Genomic DNA, 12149 nt, shown 5'->3' with positions numbered 1-12149 from the left:
ATGTCTAAATATTTTCTAAAGGATTTACTCTACATTTTTGATTGGTTAGGTGTACTTTTCTTTTATGTGTTTATCTTAATTAATTTTAAACTTAATAAGGTTTATTAAACGCAATTGAAATTTGTGACTTTGCCAAAACTTAACACTTATTCTGTTCATCTTGGCGATGGTATGACTTGCATTTTTATTTTGTAATAAGTAAGTCGACTTTTTCAGCTTTTTTATTAATTGTATTGTGTCTTATAAAATGACCTGATGTCTGAAGAAACATGAGTTGAAAGCAAGTCACTTTTTTACAATACCTGGGCCCAATTCCCAGAAGTTTTACCAGACACATAACGTTTTGCACTATGCTGAACAATTTTGTACCAATCTTGTACTAGATTCTTCATTGACTAAATGCTACCAGCTGTTGTTTTTGCATTAGTCACTCACTTCAGATATCTTTTTAGCAATAATTGTCTGTGAAAATTTCAGTGGGAAATCGCCTGGTAACAGTACACCATTGCCCAGCACTAATAAGATTCACTCGATATAACCACTTAATGTTGATTCCCTTGACTTTTACTGTTAAAATGCTTTGAAACGGAATAACTATCATTATTTGTTGAATTGTGCACCAGAGTGGACCTGATATACATTTTGTGCTTCGTGCTCAGCGTGGCTGCATGTAACCCTTAACTGAGTACTATACAGTAATAACTGTATGAATAAATATCAATCAATCAATCAATCAAGTCATTTATAGAGCGCACTACATACCAGTGAGAGTATCAAGGTGCTGGGGGGGGATCGGGTGCAGCTACTGATCGAAGAGCCAGGTCTTGAGGAGTCTTCTGAAGGCCAGTAGGTCTTGGGTCTGCCGTAGTTTAATGGGGAGGGTGTTCCAGGTCTTGGCGGCGAGGTGGGAGAAGGTTCTGCCGCCGGCGGTCGTTCTCCGGATGCGAGGGACTGTGGCCAGGGCAAGGCCTGGGGAGCGGAGCTGGCGGGTGGAGGTGTGGAGGCTGAGACATCTGTTGAGGTATGCTGGGCCGGTGTTGTGGATAGCCTTGTGTGCGTGGAGGAGGAGATTGAAGGTGATCCTCTTGTTGAGAGGGGGAAGCCAGTGCAGATCTCTCAGGTGGGGGGTGATGTGGCTGCGGCGGGGGATGTCGAGGATCAGGTGTACTGAAGCGTTCCGGATGCGTTGCAGCCGTCTCAGGAGCTTAGTTTCTGCGTAGAGGGCGTTTCCGTAGTCCAGCCTGCCGGTGACGAGGGCCTGGGTGACTGTTTTTCTCATTTCGGTGGGGATCCACTTGAAGATCCTGCGGAGCATACGGAGGGTTTTGAAGCAGGATGAGGAGACGGCATTGACCTGCTTGGTCATGGAGAGGGTGCGTCGAGGATGACCCCTAGGTTGCGTGCGTGGTCAGTAGGTGTTTGTGCTGTTCCCAGTGATGTCGGCCACCAGGAGTCTTCCCAGGCTGAGGGGGTGGGGCCAGGGATGAGGACCTCTGTCTTGTCTGAGTTTAGCTTCAGTCGGCTGTTCTTCATCCATTCGGCGATGTCCTTCATTCCTTCGTGGAGGTTGGTTTTGGCGGTGTGGGGGTCTTTGGTGAGGGAGACGATCAGCTGGGTGTCGTTGGCGTAGGAGATGATGTTGAGATCGTTCTGTCAGGCAACGTGGGCGAGGGGTGCCATGTAGATGCTGAACAGCGTCGGGCTGTGGGAAGAGCCCTGGGGGATGCCGCGGATGATCTCGGTGGCTTTGGCGCGGAAGGGGGGGGGTGGACGCTCTGGGTTCTGCCGGAGAGGAACGATGTGGTCCAGTCCAGGGCCTTCCCTTGGATCCCAGCGTCGTGTAGGCGTGTTCGTAGTGTGCTGTGGCAGACCGTGTCGAAGGCGGCTGACAGGTTCAGGAGGATGAGGGCCGCTGTTTCTCCGTTTTCAAGTAGGCTCCTGATGTCATCGGTGGCGGCAATGAGGGTGGTCTCGGTGCTGTGGTTGCTGCGGAAACCTGACTGGGATGGGTCCAAGATGTTGTTGTTGATGATCTTTTCGGTGACCTTCGCTGGGAACGGAAGCAGGGAGATGGGTCGGAAGTTTGAGGAAAAGTGTTTTTCTGATCGGCATCATTTGTACCAGGACTCCATTGTTTTTTCATTGCCATCTCGTGTCAAACACTTCCACACGACCCACCTGGTCGTTTCTGCTGATGTCTGAGGAAAATCTGAACTGACACGACAGAGACCATCTTGCAGCCTGTATTTCTGCCCAGAAACTATCGCACACCCAACCCCCTGTTCTTTGCAGTTCAACAGAAAGCCATGAGACACCCACGCCCTTTGTAAACAAGCTTGTTTTCCATCTCCTGCTCCCAGCCTGGTAAACATCCTTGACACCGTGATCAGGTTATCTGGACAATGGTCTGGCTGTTGGGCCCTGATCAGGCTGATTAAAAAATTACTTGAAAGAACAGCTGTGATCAAGCCGAGTGAACAATGATCTGTGTACCAAGCCTTGACCAGGTCACCAACTACAAACATCGTCTGGATCTGGCTATCAACTGCAAACACTGCCCTGATTGAACAATAGACTAACAACTAAAAGACTGGGATGAAAAATGTATAAAAGGCTTGTAAGCTACAGAGTGAAGTAGCAGCCTCCTGGGTTTTGTCTCTGACTAGCTTGGGACTCTGGTCCATAGCCCGGGCTATTGAAATAAATCTGGGTTCCTCCTGCAGACGAAGGCTCCTGTGTCTCCTTTTACTAAGTATGGAAGGTATGGAAGATTTGGGCGGTTCCCCCGCCGCTGAGACCCAGTAAGTGGGTTATCCCGGTTCTTCAAGTTCTTGAGGTCTTTGGGGTCCGCCTTGGGTTTCTTGAGTAGGGCGTTGATCTTGGCGTGCTTCCAGCTTTCTGGTAAGGTTGCTGTCTCAAAGGAGATGTTGATTACTCTCCGGAGATGGGGTGCAATGGTTGTGCTGGCTTTGTTGAAGATGTGGTATGGCCATGGGTCTAATGGTGATCCAGAGTGAATGGTGTTCATGATCTTGCTAGTGTCCTCGTCATTGACGCTGGTCTAGTATAGCAGGCAGGTGGTGATACTGGTGGTCGTGGGGGTGTTGGTTGTCGGGGCGGTCATGGCGCTGAAGCTGTCGTAGATGTCAGTGATCTTGCGGTGGAAGAAGGTGGCCAGAGAGTCGCACAGGTCTTGTGAAGGCGGGTTGTCGTTGGTTTTGGAGCTGGGGTTGGAGAGTTCCTTCACGATGTTGAACAGCTCTTTGCTGTTGTGTGCACTGTTATCTAGGTGGTCCTTGTAGGAGGCCCTCTTGGTGGCTCTGATGAGTTGATGGTGTCTGCGGGTGGCATTCCTGTGGGCTGTGTAGCTGTCCTGTGATCGTTCATGAAGCCAGTTCTTCTCCAATTTTCGGCATGTTCGATTGGAGGCCTGGAGGTCTTCGGTGAACTAGGTGGTGGTGTGTCTGTTGGAGGGTGTCTTGAGTGGGGCGAGGGTGTTGATGCAGTCGTTAATCCATTGTCTGAGGTTGCGGGCGGCGGTGTCGGGATCGGTGGAATCGGAGGGTGGGTTCTGGATGAGGGTGGAGGTTAGCTGGTCTTCGGTGACTTTGCTCCAGCAGCGTCGAGACCTCTGTTGAGTGCGGTGGTGCGTGGTGGGTTTCCTGAAGGTGAAGTGGATGCAGTGGTGGTCAGTCCAGTGGGGTTCGGTGGTGTGGTTGAAGTAGACGTGGGGGCTTGCGGTGAAAAAGGGGTCGAACGTGTGTCCCGCGGCGTGGGTGGGTGTTGTCACGAGCTGTTTGAAGTCTGAGGTTGGCGAGGTTGTCAATCAGGGTGGTGGAGTTGGCATTGTTGTTGTTCTCACGGTGGAAGTTCAGGTCTCCTAGGAGGATGTAGTCTGTGGAGGCGAGGGCGTGCGTGTTAATGAAGTCGGCAATGGAGTCGCTGAACTGCGGTCGGGGTCCGGGGGGTCTGTAGACAAGGGTTCCTTTGAGGGTGGTGTTGGGGTCGGTGTTGATATGGAAGTGCCTGTGTTCAGCAGTGCTGAGGGTGTCGTCGGTGTTGGATGAGACTCTGAGAGTGTTCCTGTGGACGATGGCGATTCCGCCTACCCCATTGGTGCGGACCATGCGGGTGGTCTTGTAGCCTTCTGCGAAGACTATGGCGATGTCAGGTACTGAGGCGGGGTTCAACCAGGTCTCTGTCAGGAAGACGACGTCCGGAGTGGTGGAGTCGAGGAGGTTCCAGAGTTCGATGGCGTGTTTGTGGGCGGAGCGGGTGTTGAGGAGGATGCAGTTAAGGTAGTTGGGTTCCTTGGTTGGTGAAGCTGCAACTCCGGCAGGTGAAGGGTCGTTGGTTGTGCTTCGGGGTGGCCCGGTAGCAGGCGTGTTCTCAGCCAGTGTTGAGTTAGTGGAGGTTACTGGCGTTGTAGTTCAGTCGGGAGTTGTTGCATCCGCGGAGGCCAGGGGTTCTGGCGCTGGGCGTGGTCCAGGCACGGACGGGCACAGACCGGCTTGCCTTAGGCACATGGCCGCCATAAGAAGGGGAGGTGGGAGGGAGGAGCAGCTGGGTGGGGGGCGACAGACGAATGGGAGCGGTGGGGCGGGGCCGCAAGGGACGCAGCAGCGGGAAGCAGGACCGGCGAGGGGGCGCATGGAGGGAAAACATACAACCAGGGAGCACAAAAATACAATATCTACCAAAAATACAGGGCAGTGAGCACAATTTATAAAAAAACAAACACTGATAACAATGGAAGAAAGACACAGTTGAGATAATTACGGCAGTAAGCACAATGCAGTGAGCACAAATTACAAAAAACACCGGAGCAACAGTAGAGGGAAAAAACACAGCTGTGAAAGTTACCGGCAGCCCAAGGCCTACCAGGCAGGCCTCGAACTCGGCAGAAGCAGTGGGGTAGCACGGGCGCAGTTAGGTGGAGCTACGGGGCGTGGGGAGCGACCTGCCTGGAAACAGGGTCACGGCTCGCTCTAACTGCCGCGTAGTGGCCGCCATAAGAAGGGGAGGTGGAGGAAGGTGCAGCTGGGTGGGGTCGACGGACGAATGGGAGTGGGTGGGGCGGGGACGCAGCGGCGGGAAGCGGGAGCAACAGTAGAGGGAAAAAACACAGCTGAGAAAGTTACGGGCAGCCCAAGGCCTACCAGGCGGGCCTCGAACTCGGCAGAAGCAGGGGGGTAGCACGGGCGCAGTCAGGTGGAGCTACGCGGCATGGAAGGGTCAATATGTATCTGACCCTAAAACAGGACATTCCTCATATACAGTCATAACACATCATCATCATATTCAATTTCGATTTCAAGCACCCATAAAAGAACAAATAAACATACAAACAGTACTACAGTTGATTACTCATCGGCCACCACTTTCTGACAGCCCCAGTGAAAAAGCAAGCAATATAAAAATGAATTAGGTTAGATGTTAACATTTGTAAATAGGTCAGGGTCTGCCTGACGTGACCCTGACTAAAATTCAAGCCTTTAACCAAGAGTAAACTTAAGTGACAATTCAACGTGAAAATCACAAAACATAATGAAGTGTAATGCATCTTGATCCGAAAACAAATCAGATGCCATCCTTTGTGAACTGTCAATAAACAGTCTACCAGTCTTATTCCGAATCTGGTCAAAAGAAAATAGTGATTCTAATTAGTAGCAAAAATCGGATAAGGTTCGATCAACAACGTGTTTTTTGTTAGGGATGGGCACGTACCGAAGTGTTGTTTAATTCACTAGACTTTTTGTTAATTTGCTTGAATGTAAAAAACAAATTCTTATCCAATCAAATCCACACACGCTTACACTCCTACAGAAAGAGTGGAAAATAAAATGCTAACAATATTATTTTATTACCATTTTATTTTTAACTCTCTGCCAAACAGAATGTGGGGGCGCGGCCAGTGCATCATTGCTGACAAAGAGTGGCCCCTTCAGTATGAATTGTGCATGTGCATGCGGCTACCTTGCTTGGCCAAACCGACAAATGCAATTCTGACTCTCCAAGCAGGGGTGGAGAGCAGGCATAGGCCACCAGTGCCTTTTGGAGTGCAGAGGCAGCCTGCTCAAGCCAATCCAGACTTCACTCATGCATCATGAGAGCAGCGTCTGGATTGGATTAGGTAGTTGGCTGCCGGAAGTCACCTCACTCTCTGAGGACTAGAGAGCATTGAGGCCGTGCTGCTAGAGAAGGTAAGTAAAACTTTTTTTTTCTTTCTTGTAATTTTTAATGTAATGCATTTTTATAAAGTATGTATGCTTGTGTTAATGTATGTTGCACTCCTCTGCTATTTAAGTCACCAATCACCACTGCCATACTTGGTGTAGTTCAGCCAAGGAATCCTGGCTGAAACATCAAGACTCAAGCAGTTCCTTAAGAAAATTTTGTTTAACTCTGGTTCAGGTTTAATCCACACCAAAAACTATATCATCAAAGGACTAAGAGCAGGTGTGTCTGAAATGCAACTCATGTCTAACTCTTCATAAGCAGTGGACACTGGGGTTTGCAATTATCATTTAGTGAAGATGCTCTTAGCAGTGCTTAGATCGGGCTGTTCCCCAATTTTGAAGCAGAGACTACAAGTATTGGCAAAGCCAACAGGCCTCACCTATGCAATATGTGTGCGTGGTCAGTAGGTGTTTGTGCTGTTCCCAGTGATGTCGGCCACCTGGAGTCTTCCCAGGCTGAGGGGGTGGGGCCAGGGATGAGGACCTATGTCTTGTCTGAGTTTAGCTTCAGTCGGCTGTTCTTCATCCATTCGGCGATGTCCTTCATTCCTTCGTGGAGGTTGGTTTTGGCGGTGTGGGGGTCTTTGGTGAGGGAGACGATCAGCTGGGTGTCGTTGGCGTAGGAGATGATGTTGAGATCGTTCTGTCAGGCAACGTGGGCGAGGGGTGCCATGTAGATGCTGAACAGCGTCGGGCTGTGGGAAGAGCCCTGGGGGATGCCGCGGATGATCTCGGTGGCTTTGGCGCGGAAGGGGGGGGGTGGACGCTCTGGGTTCTGCCGGAGAGGAACGATGTGGTCCAGTCCAGGGCCTTCCCTTGGATCCCAGCGTCGTGTAGGCGTGTTCGTAGTGTGCTGTGGCAGACCGTGTCGAAGGCGGCTGACAGGTTCAGGAGGATGAGGGCCGCTGTTTCTCCGTTTTCAAGTAGGCTCCTGATGTCATCGGTGGCGGCAATGAGGGTGGTCTCGGTGCTGTGGTTGCTGCGGAAACCTGACTGGGATGGGTCCAAGATGTTGTTGTTGATGATCTTTTCGGTGACCTTCGCTGGGAACGGAAGCAGGGAGATGGGTCGGAAGTTTGAGGAAAAGTGTTTTTCTGATCGGCATCATTTGTACCAGGACTCCATTGTTTTTTCATTGCCATCTCGTGTCAAACACTTCCACACGACCCACCTGGTCGTTTCTGCTGATGTCTGAGGAAAATCTGAACTGACACGACAGAGACCATCTTGCAGCCTGTATTTCTGCCCAGAAACTATCGCACACCCAACCCCCTGTTCTTTGCAGTTCAACAGAAAGCCATGAGACACCCACGCCCTTTGTAAACAAGCTTGTTTTCCATCTCCTGCTCCCAGCCTGGTAAACATCCTTGACACCGTGATCAGGTTATCTGGACAATGGTCTGGCTGTTGGGCCCTGATCAGGCTGATTAAAAAATTACTTGAAAGAACAGCTGTGATCAAGCCGAGTGAACAATGATCTGTGTACCAAGCCTTGACCAGGTCACCAACTACAAACATCGTCTGGATCTGGCTATCAACTGCAAACACTGCCCTGATTGAACAATAGACTAACAACTAAAAGACTGGGATGAAAAATGTATAAAAGGCTTGTAAGCTACAGAGTGAAGTAGCAGCCTCCTGGGTTTTGTCTCTGACTAGCTTGGGACTCTGGTCCATAGCCCGGGCTATTGAAATAAATCTGGGTTCCTCCTGCAGACGAAGGCTCCTGTGTCTCCTTTTACTAAGTATGGAAGGTATGGAAGATTTGGGCGGTTCCCCCGCCGCTGAGACCCAGTAAGTGGGTTATCCCGGTTCTTCAAGTTCTTGAGGTCTTTGGGGTCCGCCTTGGGTTTCTTGAGTAGGGCGTTGATCTTGGCGTGCTTCCAGCTTTCTGGTAAGGTTGCTGTCTCAAAGGAGATGTTGATTACTCTCCGGAGATGGGGTGCAATGGTTGTGCTGGCTTTGTTGAAGATGTGGTATGGCCATGGGTCTAATGGTGATCCAGAGTGAATGGTGTTCATGATCTTGCTAGTGTCCTCGTCATTGACGCTGGTCTAGTATAGCAGGCAGGTGGTGATACTGGTGGTCGTGGGGGTGTTGGTTGTCGGGGCGGTCATGGCGCTGAAGCTGTCGTAGATGTCAGTGATCTTGCGGTGGAAGAAGGTGGCCAGAGAGTCGCACAGGTCTTGTGAAGGCGGGTTGTCGTTGGTTTTGGAGCTGGGGTTGGAGAGTTCCTTCACGATGTTGAACAGCTCTTTGCTGTTGTGTGCACTGTTATCTAGGTGGTCCTTGTAGGAGGCCCTCTTGGTGGCTCTGATGAGTTGATGGTGTCTGCGGGTGGCATTCCTGTGGGCTGTGTAGCTGTCCTGTGATCGTTCATGAAGCCAGTTCTTCTCCAATTTTCGGCATGTTCGATTGGAGGCCTGGAGGTCTTCGGTGAACTAGGTGGTGGTGTGTCTGTTGGAGGGTGTCTTGAGTGGGGCGAGGGTGTTGATGCAGTCGTTAATCCATTGTCTGAGGTTGCGGGCGGCGGTGTCGGGATCGGTGGAATCGGAGGGTGGGTTCTGGATGAGGGTGGAGGTTAGCTGGTCTTCGGTGACTTTGCTCCAGCAGCGTCGAGACCTCTGTTGAGTGCGGTGGTGCGTGGTGGGTTTCCTGAAGGTGAAGTGGATGCAGTGGTGGTCAGTCCAGTGGGGTTCGGTGGTGTGGTTGAAGTAGACGTGGGGGCTTGCGGTGAAAAAGGGGTCGAACGTGTGTCCCGCGGCGTGGGTGGGTGTTGTCACGAGCTGTTTGAAGTCTGAGGTTGGCGAGGTTGTCAATCAGGGTGGTGGAGTTGGCATTGTTGTTGTTCTCACGGTGGAAGTTCAGGTCTCCTAGGAGGATGTAGTCTGTGGAGGCGAGGGCGTGCGTGTTAATGAAGTCGGCAATGGAGTCGCTGAACTGCGGTCGGGGTCCGGGGGGTCTGTAGACAAGGGTTCCTTTGAGGGTGGTGTTGGGGTCGGTGTTGATATGGAAGTGCCTGTGTTCAGCAGTGCTGAGGGTGTCGTCGGTGTTGGATGAGACTCTGAGAGTGTTCCTGTGGACGATGGCGATTCCGCCTACCCCATTGGTGCGGACCATGCGGGTGGTCTTGTAGCCTTCTGCGAAGACTATGGCGATGTCAGGTACTGAGGCGGGGTTCAACCAGGTCTCTGTCAGGAAGACGACGTCCGGAGTGGTGGAGTCGAGGAGGTTCCAGAGTTCGATGGCGTGTTTGTGGGCGGAGCGGGTGTTGAGGAGGATGCAGTTAAGGTAGTTGGGTTCCTTGGTTGGTGAAGCTGCAACTCCGGCAGGTGAAGGGTCGTTGGTTGTGCTTCGGGGTGGCCCGGTAGCAGGCGTGTTCTCAGCCAGTGTTGAGTTAGTGGAGGTTACTGGCGTTGTAGTTCAGTCGGGAGTTGTTGCATCCGCGGAGGCCAGGGGTTCTGGCGCTGGGCGTGGTCCAGGCACGGACGGGCACAGACCGGCTTGCCTTAGGCACATGGCCGCCATAAGAAGGGGAGGTGGGAGGGAGGAGCAGCTGGGTGGGGGGCGACAGACGAATGGGAGCGGTGGGGCGGGGCCGCAAGGGACGCAGCAGCGGGAAGCAGGACCGGCGAGGGGGCGCATGGAGGGAAAACATACAACCAGGGAGCACAAAAATACAATATCTACCAAAAATACAGGGCAGTGAGCACAATTTATAAAAAAACAAACACTGATAACAATGGAAGAAAGACACAGTTGAGATAATTACGGCAGTAAGCACAATGCAGTGAGCACAAATTACAAAAAACACCGGAGCAACAGTAGAGGGAAAAAACACAGCTGTGAAAGTTACCGGCAGCCCAAGGCCTACCAGGCAGGCCTCGAACTCGGCAGAAGCAGTGGGGTAGCACGGGCGCAGTTAGGTGGAGCTACGGGGCGTGGGGAGCGACCTGCCTGGAAACAGGGTCACGGCTCGCTCTAACTGCCGCGTAGTGGCCGCCATAAGAAGGGGAGGTGGAGGAAGGTGCAGCTGGGTGGGGTCGACGGACGAATGGGAGTGGGTGGGGCGGGGACGCAGCGGCGGGAAGCGGGAGCAACAGTAGAGGGAAAAAACACAGCTGAGAAAGTTACGGGCAGCCCAAGGCCTACCAGGCGGGCCTCGAACTCGGCAGAAGCAGGGGGGTAGCACGGGCGCAGTCAGGTGGAGCTACGCGGCATGGAAGGGTCAATATGTATCTGACCCTAAAACAGGACATTCCTCATATACAGTCATAACACATCATCATCATATTCAATTTCGATTTCAAGCACCCATAAAAGAACAAATAAACATACAAACAGTACTACAGTTGATTACTCATCGGCCACCACTTTCTGACAGCCCCAGTGAAAAAGCAAGCAATATAAAAATGAATTAGGTTAGATGTTAACATTTGTAAATAGGTCAGGGTCTGCCTGACGTGACCCTGACTAAAATTCAAGCCTTTAACCAAGAGTAAACTTAAGTGACAATTCAACGTGAAAATCACAAAACATAATGAAGTGTAATGCATCTTGATCCGAAAACAAATCAGATGCCATCCTTTGTGAACTGTCAATAAACAGTCTACCAGTCTTATTCCGAATCTGGTCAAAAGAAAATAGTGATTCTAATTAGTAGCAAAAATCGGATAAGGTTCGATCAACAACGTGTTTTTTGTTAGGGATGGGCACGTACCGAAGTGTTGTTTAATTCACTAGACTTTTTGTTAATTTGCTTGAATGTAAAAAACAAATTCTTATCCAATCAAATCCACACACGCTTACACTCCTACAGAAAGAGTGGAAAATAAAATGCTAACAATATTATTTTATTACCATTTTATTTTTAACTCTGCCAAACAGAATGTGGGGGCGCGGCCAGTGCATCATTGCTGACAAAGAGTGGCCCCTTCAGTATGAATTGTGCATGTGCATGCGGCTACCTTGCTTGGCCAAACCGACAAATGCAATTCTGACTCTCCAAGCAGGGGTGGAGAGCAGGCATAGGCCACCAGTGCCTTTTGGAGTGCAGAGGCAGCCTGCTCAAGCCAATCCAGACTTCACTCATGCATCATGAGAGCAGCGTCTGGATTGGATTAGGTAGTTGGCTGCCGGAAGTCACCTCACTCTCTGAGGACTAGAGAGCATTGAGGCCGTGCTGCTAGAGAAGGTAAGTAAAACTTTTTTTTTCTTTCTTGTAATTTTTAATGTAATGCATTTTTATAAAGTATGTATGCTTGTGTTAATGTATGTTGCACTCCTCTGCTATTTAAGTCACCAATCACCACTGCCATACTTGGTGTAGTTCAGCCAAGGAATCCTGGCTGAAACATCAAGACTCAAGCAGTTCCTTAAGAAAATTTTGTTTAACTCTGGTTCAGGTTTAATCCACACCAAAAACTATATCATCAAAGGACTAAGAGCAGGTGTGTCTGAAATGCAACTCATGTCTAACTCTTCATAAGCAGTGGACACTGGGGTTTGCAATTATCATTTAGTGAAGATGCTCTTAGCAGTGCTTAGATCGGGCTGTTCCCCAATTTTGAAGCAGAGACTACAAGTATTGGCAAAGCCAACAGGCCTCACCTATGCAATATGTGTGCGTGGTCAGTAGGTGTTTGTGCTGTTCCCAGTGATGTCGGCCACCTGGAGTCTTCCCAGGCTGAGGGGGTGGGGCCAGGGATGAGGACCTCTGTCTTGTCTGAGTTTAGCTTCAGTCGGCTGTTCTTCATCCATTCGGCGATGTCCTTCATTCCTTCGTGGAGGTTGGTTTTGGCGGTGTGGGGGTCTTTGGTGAGGGAGACGATCAGCTGGGTGTCGTTGGCGTAGGAGATGATGTTGAGATCGTTCTGTCAGGCAACGTGGGCGAGGGGTGCCATGTAGATG

At 50.7% G+C, this 12149-nt stretch overlaps 1 protein-coding gene across 4 annotated transcripts in view; it reads left to right on the top strand.

The window, feature by feature from the left end:
- Positions 1-12149, top strand: part of GTF2IRD1 (GTF2I repeat domain containing 1) — a 1361292-nt gene that overhangs the window by 696575 nt on the left and 652568 nt on the right. The window lies entirely within an intron of this gene.

This window comes from Lissotriton helveticus, chromosome 3_1, assembly GCF_964261635.1.
Source record: "Lissotriton helveticus chromosome 3_1, aLisHel1.1, whole genome shotgun sequence".
NCBI lineage: Eukaryota > Metazoa > Chordata > Amphibia > Caudata > Salamandridae > Lissotriton > Lissotriton helveticus.
Note: the sequence above shows the minus strand (reverse complement) of the source record. Positions and strands in the feature narration are given on the sequence as shown.